The following is an 11,048-nucleotide window of genomic DNA, read 5'->3' as shown; positions in this document are numbered from 1 at the left end:
GATCACCCTTTTATCCACTTAACCCCTGGCCTTCTTTGGAAGCAGCCTTCAGCACAGGGGTCTACACTCCAGTGGGGATTACTGTGCCGGGTCGTTCTCCAACGTTGACATCACGTTTTTCAAAAGCAGCTCTTGTATTGACGAGATGGTGGCCACTACTTAATAGCCTGTGAGTTCTTTCTCCTGGTTCATTCTTTTTACATTCCTACACCAGTCTTCCAAGAAAAATTCTATGTCTGTCAGACCTGTTCCTTCATCTTTTGGGATGCAGATCTTTGAATCTGGAGAATGGATTGAGAGAAGAAAGCTTGGGAAGTAGGGAGAGAGAGAAAAGATTTCATTCAAGAGCTTCAGTTTACCTTCATACAAAACTGAACAACAGGATATGGGAGGAGGATATAAGGATAGTGGGGCCAGGCTGGGGATGGGGGCGCATTTTTAGCATCTGATATTTGAGAAGCTCTGGAGAAGCTGTGGATGTGGGAGATGTGTGGAGGAGTGGAGGGGTTTGAGAGTTTTTTCTGAGTATTATGGCTGAGTTCTTCCATAATGTTGGGCGCCACATATGTTTGGAAACCCCTTTGAAACTACTTCAAATCGCTGGATTATGGTTTTGCAACTTCAAACCAACGCTGAGGTGGTATCACCTGAGATCCTTGGATTGACTTGTTTTAAAAAACTTGGTTTATGTGCTAGAACACCTCTCTTTTCAAAATTAAGCATTTAGATAACTTCATCATCTACTTCACAGAAGAATAAAAAGCCAGCGGAAGAGCAACTGCTTCAGTTTTCCTCCATCAACCTAGAAACTCACCTGCAACGGCCTGCATCCTTCCTTTCCTCCCTTCCTCCCGTTACGGTGGAAGACATGTCTCATACCGCCATCCACAGCACATCCCTCCACCCTGTTCTGGATTCATCCCAGTCCTTAAGGACCTCATGACACCAGTTACCTCCTTGATGATCCGAATCGTCTGCTTTGTCCTCTCCGCTGGTGTCTTCGGATCAACATTTTCTTCTGTTTAAAACAAATTTTCTTACAATTCTCTACCACTCCATTTCTTGCTTCTCTTTTTTTAGTCCAACTTCTTAAGAGAGATGTCTTACTTGTTTCCCCTACTTCCTCACCCTGTCCTCACCCTTCCTTAATACACTTTAGGCTGATCTCTGCCCCCACCAGTCCACTAAAAATACTCTCATTAAGGTCCCTGATGGTATCTGTTTTGCAAAATCCAACGCTCACACTTCCACCTTGCTCCACCTCTCAGCAGCATTTGGCACCTTGGATTATACCCGCCATCTTGAAATCTTCTCTGTTAGCTCTCATAACACTGAATTTGCCTGGTCTTCTTTCTCTCTGGCTATGGACTTAGTCTCCTGTGTATATTCTTCTGCTGTCCTGCTCCTTAAAAATCATCTTTCTTGGAGTTTGTCCTTAAATTTTCAATCTATACACTTACCGTGGGTGTTGTCAGACTCAGCGACCTCCATCTGCATTCATATATTGATGATGATTTCCAAATCTGTGTTGCTAACAAAATCTCCCCCTTGAGATGCAGACCAATACATCCAATCATTACTATCTCCAACAGTCACTTAGTATCCCTTCCCTATTGCAAACACAACATGTCCAAATCGGGACTCATTTTATATGAGATTACATATCTCATGCTCAGCCACAATATCTCACACTCTGCACTTTACTGAATGCTTATCATCCATCCTGTTGTCCAAAGCCATTGTGATCCCCACTGACTGTTTCTCTCCCTGCTCTAGTTACCAATTCTTGTCAATAACACCTACTCTTTCCTAGGATTCATCCACTTTTCTCCAACCCCACTGCACTATCCAACGCCAGGCCACTGCCTCTCTCACTAGAGTTCCTACAGTGTCTTCCCATGGCCCTTTTCAACCAAGTCATTCTCTAGTCTATACCTGGAATGAGTTTCCATTAACACAAATGTTATCGTGCCCATTATTTGGTGTCACGTCAAACCTTGTATGATAACATTCCTTGTAAGGTGATGTTTGCAACTTCTATCATTCTGGTCTCATCTCTTGAATGGAAACCTAGAAAGAATGGAAATTTAAAGTTTTGAACTTTAAACAAGCGGATTTATCCTTTATCTAGTATACTCACAGATTTTGAAGTTTCTCTGAAAGTTTACCATGACATTGTACAAGTATTTAAAAGGCATGATAACTGAGTCAAAAATAGAGAATTTAAACACGATAAGCACAGAATTTTGAAATTAGGGGTAAAAATTGTGTCCAGGCTTCCTTTTTCCCTGGCATGTAACCTAACATAGTCCCAGACTTCAGGGATTAGAACGTGGACATCTTTGGACATCATTATTCTGCCTACATAACTATGAACAATCAGACAAAACTTTCTTCCCTCATGGAACTGATAGTCAAGTGATACCATGTGAGATTCAGCTGTTTCTTAATATACGCCCAAGCTTGTAATCAATAATCCCCTTGATTAGGAAGGTAATTCCCAGTCCCTGCTGGCAAGTCTCAATGAACACACTATTTTTTTGTGTGTATGAATGTGTCTGGTTTCCAGGGTTGTGATCCCACCCTGCTGAAGGGAATACCTGGGCTTTATCTAATATTCTTCTATTCCCATTTTATTCTCTATAGACACTAAGGAACATGGGATTTAATTTAATAATTTTCCTTACACATACTGAAGGAGTGCCTCTGACTTCTGAGCCCAGTTTTGGACACTGAGAAGGAGACCGTCCGTGGAAGTTTGGAAATTGCAAATGTACAATTAATACAGACAGGAAGAGTCTGATAGTCCTATCTTATAGAACCTGAAAAGTGTCAGAAGTGTGTATTTTCCAGGATCCCGGCTTAAGAAGTTCAAAAGTGGGAGAAAGCAGTGCAGGCTTGAGCTGGCCTTGGGCGCACAAGAAGAAGGAAGGTCACCAAGAGTGGAGAAATTACAGGCAATTGGGGGGCAGAGCGGTCTGGTCTAACATTTTTGGCAACGTATTCAAATGTGAATGATCCAGAATAGTAGGTGATAACAAATTAGATGCGTTTGGCTTTAAACCCTGTTGGCTCAAAAATGCTTTCTTTAGAAATTATATTCCACTTAGGAAAATGTAAAAATGAAACGGCATGTCCTAAACATAAAAAGACACTAGCAATTTAATGTATTTTAAAATCAGTTCCAAAGAGAATATTCTCGTCCTCACTCGTCTTCTAGTAACATCCACCTGGGACATCTTTCTAGATTTCCCCTAAACCGGGGGAGAGATCCTAAGAGCCTCTAGAAGCAAGTGACAATTCCATGTCGTGTCTAATTTGTGGCACTGCTCAGGTCTCGTAAAATATTCATATTTATGCAATTTTGTGTTGTATAATCCACCCTCATTTATCTTTCCATGACTTACTGGTAATGACAATAATTATGCAGTTGGCAGAGAGGCGTGAAGTGACAGGTGTGATGGTTTTGTCAACAGTGGGTGTTTGACTGTAAACTGTTCCCCTCAAGAAATCCTTCACGTTAATTTGTTTTTTTCCTTATTGCCAATAGAGAAGTCTCAGTGGAGACTGTGGAACTTAAAATCTCTTACTTCATTACCATCCAGAGGGGAAATCCGGGGAGAGAGAGAAGAGGAAAAAGGGGGAATTGCCTCTGGCACTAATTAACAGTCAAGACGAACAACACAGTTGGTAAAAGTTAATCTGGAACTTTTTGCAGGTACAGTCTCTTGTGTGGATTGTCTGGTTGGAGAAAATGGAAAAGAAATGAGCTCGGGTGTTCTCCTGTATTACCTGTTGCCTTCATGCATCAGCAAATGCGGGTTTTCGCTTCGGAGCGGTCCCTGCCGGGATCCTGGTTTTGCGAATCACGTGGCCCAGGCAATGCTCTCCGTCCCTCTGACTCTACCTCACCGACTTCTCCTTTTCAGGTCTCATCTAGACACGTATCTTTCATTTATCTTTTGGGCTTTCTCCTCCCCTGCCATTTGGGGCTTCAGGCAGATAAAGCATTTTTAGCCTCTTCTGTGAATGGCATCCGGTGAGAATCAGCCAAGCCTCCCCAGACGGATGAAAGTTTCCTTTTCAAGTCTTGGCAGAGCAGGAATTTGAATTAGAATATAAAGTCCATCTATGGAAAATAAAACAACCCACGTAGTTTTATTGTTGTTGTTAATCTACATGAAACCTTACGTTGTTTTTCCTAGCTATAGAAGTGGAAAAAAACCTAGGAACTTAGGGTCAAATTCAAAGGTGTTTGGCCCTTCTGAAATACCAGCCCCACAGAACTTGGTGTTTTTTCTGTGTTAGCATGTGGTTGGCCGAACAGGCAAATGTTCCGTTAGGGCGACTGAGATTAAGTGAAGGAATATTTCCCGGGGAGTAGAGCTGTTTTGCAAAGGACTCAAGGCCTGTGATTTGCATGATGCTTCAGGAGGAGGCAGGCAGGTAGGAGTTTATCTCTGTGGCACCTGGCTAGAATTTCAGGAGGGTGATTCTCAGCCAGTGAGTGAGGCAGGCGACCCCCCTCGTTCCACGCCTAGTCATCAGACATCATATGTGAGCAAAACACTGAGAAATTAACAGGAAATCTTTTCTTTGAAATCTTGTTTGTGCTTCCATATGTTACATGACACAGGGGAGAAAGCCTCATTAACGATGACATTTGCTCTGTAGAGAAATCCCGTCTACCGGAGGGAGGGCATCTGAAGACAAAAGAAGCATCTGGAGCCAGAGGAGCTGTTAGGGGTCGGTTGGCTGGCTTCTGCCCTCCCCCACTGCATTCAAGTCAGAAACTGGTCGGCTTGTTTCACAGATGTGGGACAGAGACCCCGACAGGTGTGGCATTCTCTGGGGATCCTAGAGCTGGCAAGGACAGATGACAGCAAAGGTCTCCTGTTGGCCCTAGATGCCAATCAACTCCTAGTTCTGTTTTCCGACATACACAAAGAAAAATCGCTATTTTTTTCATGTAAATCTTCCTTTTGGTGATTTTCTAAGATCCCACAAATATCCTCATTTCATTGTTTTTTTTAATGTTTATTTGAGAGGGAGAGAGAGAGAGAGAGCCGCGCATGAGCAGGGGAGGAGCAGAGACAGAGGGAGACACACAATCCCAAGCAGTCTCCAGGCTCTGAGCTGTCAGCATAGAGCCCGATGCGGGGCTCAAACTCAGGAACCATGAGATCATGACCTGAGCTGAAGTCGGACACTCTATCAACTGAGCCACCCAGGCACCCCCAAATATCCTCATTTTAATGCATGCTGATGCCAGCATACGACATTCACAACATTTGTCATTCCGGGGGAAGAGTGGGTGTTTTGTTGTAGATCAGTAACTTAGAGTGGCCGGAATCCGTGGACAGCTTCCAGGCACTGGTTTCAGTGAGACACTTCGAAGGGTTGTGGGCTGCAGAATTCACTGGGACAAGAGAGGGAAGATGTGGGTCGCGCGGACCATCTGTGGGCTTTTGGGGAACTTCTTAATTTACTTGGATTTCTGTCTCCAATGAGTAAAATGAGGAGACGAAGGGAGGCGATCCCCGAGATTTCCTTCTGATTTTCAAGTTCTGTGAGTTCTGAGAGCGCGTGCGGTTGTCTCTGGCCACCCTCTGGGACTCCGCATTAGCAGTGACTTGTGGTATTTCAGTGGAGGGAGAGATATAATGACGCTACCCAAGTGGCAGAGGCTGGTTGATGAAGACTGGCATGGGAAGAGAGAAGTACCTAATTCCTGTTCAGGATTTAATGACAGGTTGCTTTGGGGCTAAGCTCTGTTTATAATAAGTCCCACCTGGGACTGAGTGTATTGTTAATAAATGTCTTTGAGTTCCTCTGCTGCCACAAGGTGCATCAAAAGAACTAATTACTCAGATTTTTGTTTAATGGTGCTTATCTAAATAACTTAGGAGCTTTTGAGTGAAAACAATAAAAATGCTAATGGTTATGGTGCAGTGCAGTGTAATAAGGATATTTTCATAATCAGAAGTGAAGGAGTCGCAGAGCCGGCGGCAGTAACCCGCTGGTGGGTAGCAACGCCTCAAAAGTTTTGCCAGATTCAAGGCACTAGGGATCTGTAGTAACGGGAGGTGTCTCTGACTGTCTCTTAGCTTCTGCCCCTTAATCTCCCCCTACTCCGAAATGCACGGATGCTCCAAAAGTTGCTCTTGGGTCTTGGACAGCAGTTGGGCGACCCATTCCACGGATACCGCGTGCACCCAAAACTTCCACAACTTGAGTGGTTGCTGATCTCCGGTGTAAATGTGTCTTTAAGATCCATTAAGTTGTTAGTTTTGAAATTCTTATTAAAGTGCATTAGGAGAGAGGTATCTATGCCATGGTGCCTTACTAGTTTCATGGAAAAGTGATGCATGAAATAGTGTGCGTGGTAAGAACACTGGGACTGTAATTGGTAGACCCCAGCTGCACCTGTGGGCTTTGTTACTCGTTATCTGGGTCTTTGGGCCAAATTGCGTAATCTCTTGGCCTTCATCTTCTCAGTATTTCTATTCCCCTTCAGATTAGTCCTAGGAAAAAGTGGTGGTAGGGAAATCCCAAACATGAGAACACCTTATTGACAAACCCATACTGTATTTCAGCGTATCAAGTGACTGAGAAAACTTTGATACAACATTCCCCAAACTTAGTAAACAAGGGGGGTCTCTCTGAGGACCATAGGCTGGGTGACCTCTCCAATCCCTCTCAACACCATGGGTAGGTCCACAAGGTGCAATTTCCTGCATATTTTGAGAAAAGCTACTGAGATAGGAATTAAAGCCAATAGCAAAGTTAACCTGCTTTAAGAAAGACCTTGAATTCGGGAAGGACTCATTAAGTTGCTGTATTTCATAGAATCTAAACTGCCACTGGTTATAAAAGGCACCATTATTTTATGTACTTCTAAGAAAAAAAAATGCTCCTAGTTAAACTGTGACATGGCTTCGGTTATGAGACTCATCCTGATTTAGAGATATCCTAAAGTCCCCGAATTCAAGTAGTGCTCATGGATTCGGAGTCAGGAAAGCTTTTGCCACCAGACCTGGAAAAGGAGGAGCACGCGGGGGGCACTGGAGGGGATTCAAGCACCGAAAGACCTTTATGCTCGTATCACCTACACCAAATTTTTGCATGAATCAATTTCGCCATAACTAAGGAATCACTGGGCATCTTTCTGGCCTTTTATGGATGAAGCCACTAAGAGGTAACAAGGTCGTGTATCACCAAGGATGACAGAATGAATTCCAGGGGTTCTTTGGACGCTGGTATGGGTTTATGTGGCTCATTAAAATTGTATCTACTTAAAAAGTATTGATATTTATTAATCCTTAGTTGTGTTCATTATGAGGAATCTGGAATCTGGTTTGGGTTCCCCACTGTCCAATAAATAGTCCCTCCTGGGGCAGGTTAGGTAATGCCCTTCAGGGAAATGCTAACCACCCAACCTGCAGAAGAAGTCACCTGGGATCAGATGAGCCAGGAGGCCACTCACTGTTCTCTGTAAGAGCCACCACTTTACTGGGAAAAAGCACGAGGGGAGAGGCACCTGGCTGGCTCAGTCAGTTGAGCGTCTGACGTTGGTTCAGGTCATGGTCTTACGGTTGATGAGTTTGAGCCCCGTGTCAGGCTCTATGCTGGTGGTACAGAGCCTGCCTGGGATTCTCCCTTTTGCTGTCCCTCCTCCCCCACTCATGCTCTCTTTCAAAAATAAATAAAATGTTTAAAAAAAAAGCACCATGGGGCGCCTGGGTGGCGCAGTCGGTTAAGCGTCTGACTTCAGCCAGGCCACGATCTCGCGGTCCAGGAGTTCGAGCCCCGCGTCGGGCTCTGGGCTGATGGCTCGGAGCCTGGAGCCTGTTTCTGATTCTGTGTCTCCCTCTCTCTCTGCCCCTCCCCCGTTCATGCTCTGTCTCTCTCTGTCCCAAAAATAAATAAACGTTGAAAAAATAAATAAATAAATAAATAAAAAATAAAAATAAAAAAAAAAGCACCAGAGGAAAGGCAACTGGATTTGAACTCTGAAGGACGATGGGGCATGTGTTCTACAAATAAGGGAATATCAGTTGATCTCTGGGAAAGAAGAATATGGGAGCAAAGCGATCAAGCTTCATTACTGAAGGAGCTAAAGGCAGTCTCCTGTGTTTCTCATTTCTAGCTTTTTCTAGAAATAGGGGTTTAAAAAATTGGTGTTTTTTTTTAACTGAGTTAAAATAGCTAGAAAAATATGATGACATTAGACTGGCTTTCTCCAGAAGCTTGGCGTGGAAATTACTGGTGGAACTTCTGTCTATGTCACGAGGGGAAAAGAAAGTTAAACTCAAGCCTTGGCATATGTGCTCAGAGGGAGTGCGATGCCTAATGCGATATTTGAGGGTCTAGAGACCCATCTGCGTTGAAACTAGTTCTCTGAGGGCCTACTGCAGCTAACACTCGGTTTATCAGTCATTCCTTTGAATCAGGACATCAGAGTTTAAGGCAAGAATGGTACCACAAGGGGTAATACTGTAACTGTGATTCCATATCGCTGCCTTGGCATGAATTGTACCCTCGCTGGTGTCCTTGAAGAAATAGAAATGGATGGTAAGTTTGAATAATATAATAACCTTTGCTAGGTGGGCAAGTGACAGAAGTCGTTCTCTTTTTAGACTAAACAAATGTGATATTATTAAAATAATAGTAGGTTCCATTTGGGGACCCAAATTAAGAAATATACGTTGGCCTCAGGAGAGCTTGGAGCCAGGGACTTGAACGACGGGGGACGTCCTTTTATTTGACCTCCTCTTTCCCATATGCTCCCTCTGCTTCTCTGGTTCATTTATCAGGAAATAAGGCAGCTACCAGGGACGAAGATCAACCTGCCCCAGCCAGGGGCACACAGAGACCAGTTTCTCGTTCTCAGCTGTAGTTCCTGCCCGGCCCTGCGTGGATGGGCTTCTCACCCTTGGACTTACAAACTCTGAAAATGGGATGGTGGTAACTCTGGAAAAAGCAGTCACTTCCTGGGAAGCAAAACACTATACTGCTCAAATCAGACACTGAAGAGAAAAAAACTTAAGTCTTGCAGGAGGAGAGGGAGATAGAAAGGAGGAAAAAGGCAGAGTTGTGGAATGCCCCATGTTCTTTAACTCACAAGAATGAGGGCAGCTGGGGCGACGTGGGTCAGCCATCTGGTGGGAAGTTAGGGGTTACGATCGCACTGGGCATGATCTTCTCTGCGCCGTCCTGGGCTTTGCATACTGGGTGGGGTAGGCAGGCCAGGCTTTTGGTCCCAGTTGCCTGGTTAGGTTAGTTAGTGGTTTTGAACCCAGTGAACATGCCAGAAATAAAACCGCAGGCCCCTCTGGGGAATCTGGCAGGGAGCATCAGGAATTTTGCATGCTGGATACACAGCATAGCACCTGTTAGATACTAAGGTTACGACACGTGGTAGATAAATGACCAAAGTCAACTTTATTTGGCCACGCACTGTGGCCAAATTTTATCTTTTTTAAAAGATATCTTTTAAAATTTATCTTAATTTTATCTTTTATAAAAATTAATTTATTCTAAAAAAAATTAATTTAAAAAAATTTTATAAAAATGAATTCTAATGTATCGCGTGTCTGCGTTATCATGTTTTTCCTACACCTCGGTGAGAAAAAACATCTCACAAATATTCCTTTCAGTTGATACTTAACAGCGGTTCTCAAACCCTATTTGGGTTTCACATACAAGGTAATGAATTGAGATGTTACGTCAGTTCATTTCAGCGAAATTTATCCCCGAGAAAGAGAGATGTGGGGGGGGGGGGGCGTATCCATTGGTATGACAAAATATTTCAAGCGATCGAGTGGTAGATGAAACTTAGGAATAGGTATGTGGGAAAACTACTTTGTTAAAGTTTAAATCTTCATTTATATGCTCTCAACAGGAAAAAAAAGCAACGCAATTTTTAAAAAAAAATTTTATTTAGCAATGCAATTTTTTCAAGGTTATGTTTTTCCCTTTTTGGAGGTGATGATAAGCTGCTTAAAAATGAGGTGAAAACCTGAGCCCCGTCGCTATTCGCAAGACTGAGCAACTTGGCTATGGTTTGCCTTCCAGGCGCCATTTTCTTGTCCATGCAAATCTCGGCATCCTTCATGTGAGATTTATTAGGGGGCAGTTTTCTGTGCCAGAGGCCCCAAGCTTCAGTTTTTGAGCAGCAAGCTAGCAGTTGCCGAAGGTAAAGCTGCTTTGAAGCCACATGCGGATGTTTTGGGCTTCTCTCAAACATCCTGTTAGACTATTCTTTTTAAAATCTTCCCAGCTCTTCACTGGGTTCAGACCCACTAACCAACTGTCTTGAATCCTGAATCTTTTCCACTGTGTCGCACAGTTGCCTTGCTTGAATAAGTCCACAAACATTTTCTGAAAAGGGCCAGATAGTAAATATTTTTGCTCTCTGAGCCTCATTTGGTCTCTTTCCCAAGTACTTGATTCTGCAGTTGCCACACAAAAGTCACCGTATGGGGCACCTGGGAGGCCCAGTTGGTTAAGCATCTGACTTCGGCTCAGGTCATGATCTCACAGCTAGTGGGTTTGAGCCCCGAGTTGGACTGTGGGCTGACAGCTCAGAGCCTGGAACCTGCTTTGGATTCTGTGTCTCCCTCTCTCTCTGCCCCTCTCCTGCTCACACTCTGTCTGTCTCTCTCTCTCAAAAATAAGTAAACATTAAAAAAATTTATTGAAAAAAAAAGTCACCTAGACAACGCCCAAATGAAGGGGTGTGGCTGTGTTCCAGAAAACCTCACTGACAGCAATAGGCTGTGGTCAGAATTTGGCCCAGTGACTGTAGTTTGCTGACCCTTGAGTTATACCATCGGTAAAGGGTAATGGGTTTTTTTTTCAAACAATGCCTTGGAGCTGTGTCCATGCAAAATGAACGAACCTTTTTGAATTTCTAAAAAAAAAAAAAAAAAAAAAAAAAAAAAGAGAGAGTTTTATTCGAGTCCAACGAGGACAGCTACCCGGGATACACAATCTTCACAAAGAAAAGAGTGCTCCAGAGAAGGAATGCTTAATACCAGGTTATA

The sequence above is a fragment of the Puma concolor genome, chromosome A1, assembly GCF_028749965.1.
Source record: "Puma concolor isolate L17-30 chromosome A1, mPumCon1.1.hap2, whole genome shotgun sequence".
Taxonomy (NCBI): Eukaryota; Metazoa; Chordata; class Mammalia; order Carnivora; family Felidae; genus Puma; species Puma concolor.
This window is presented reverse-complemented; position numbering follows the sequence as displayed.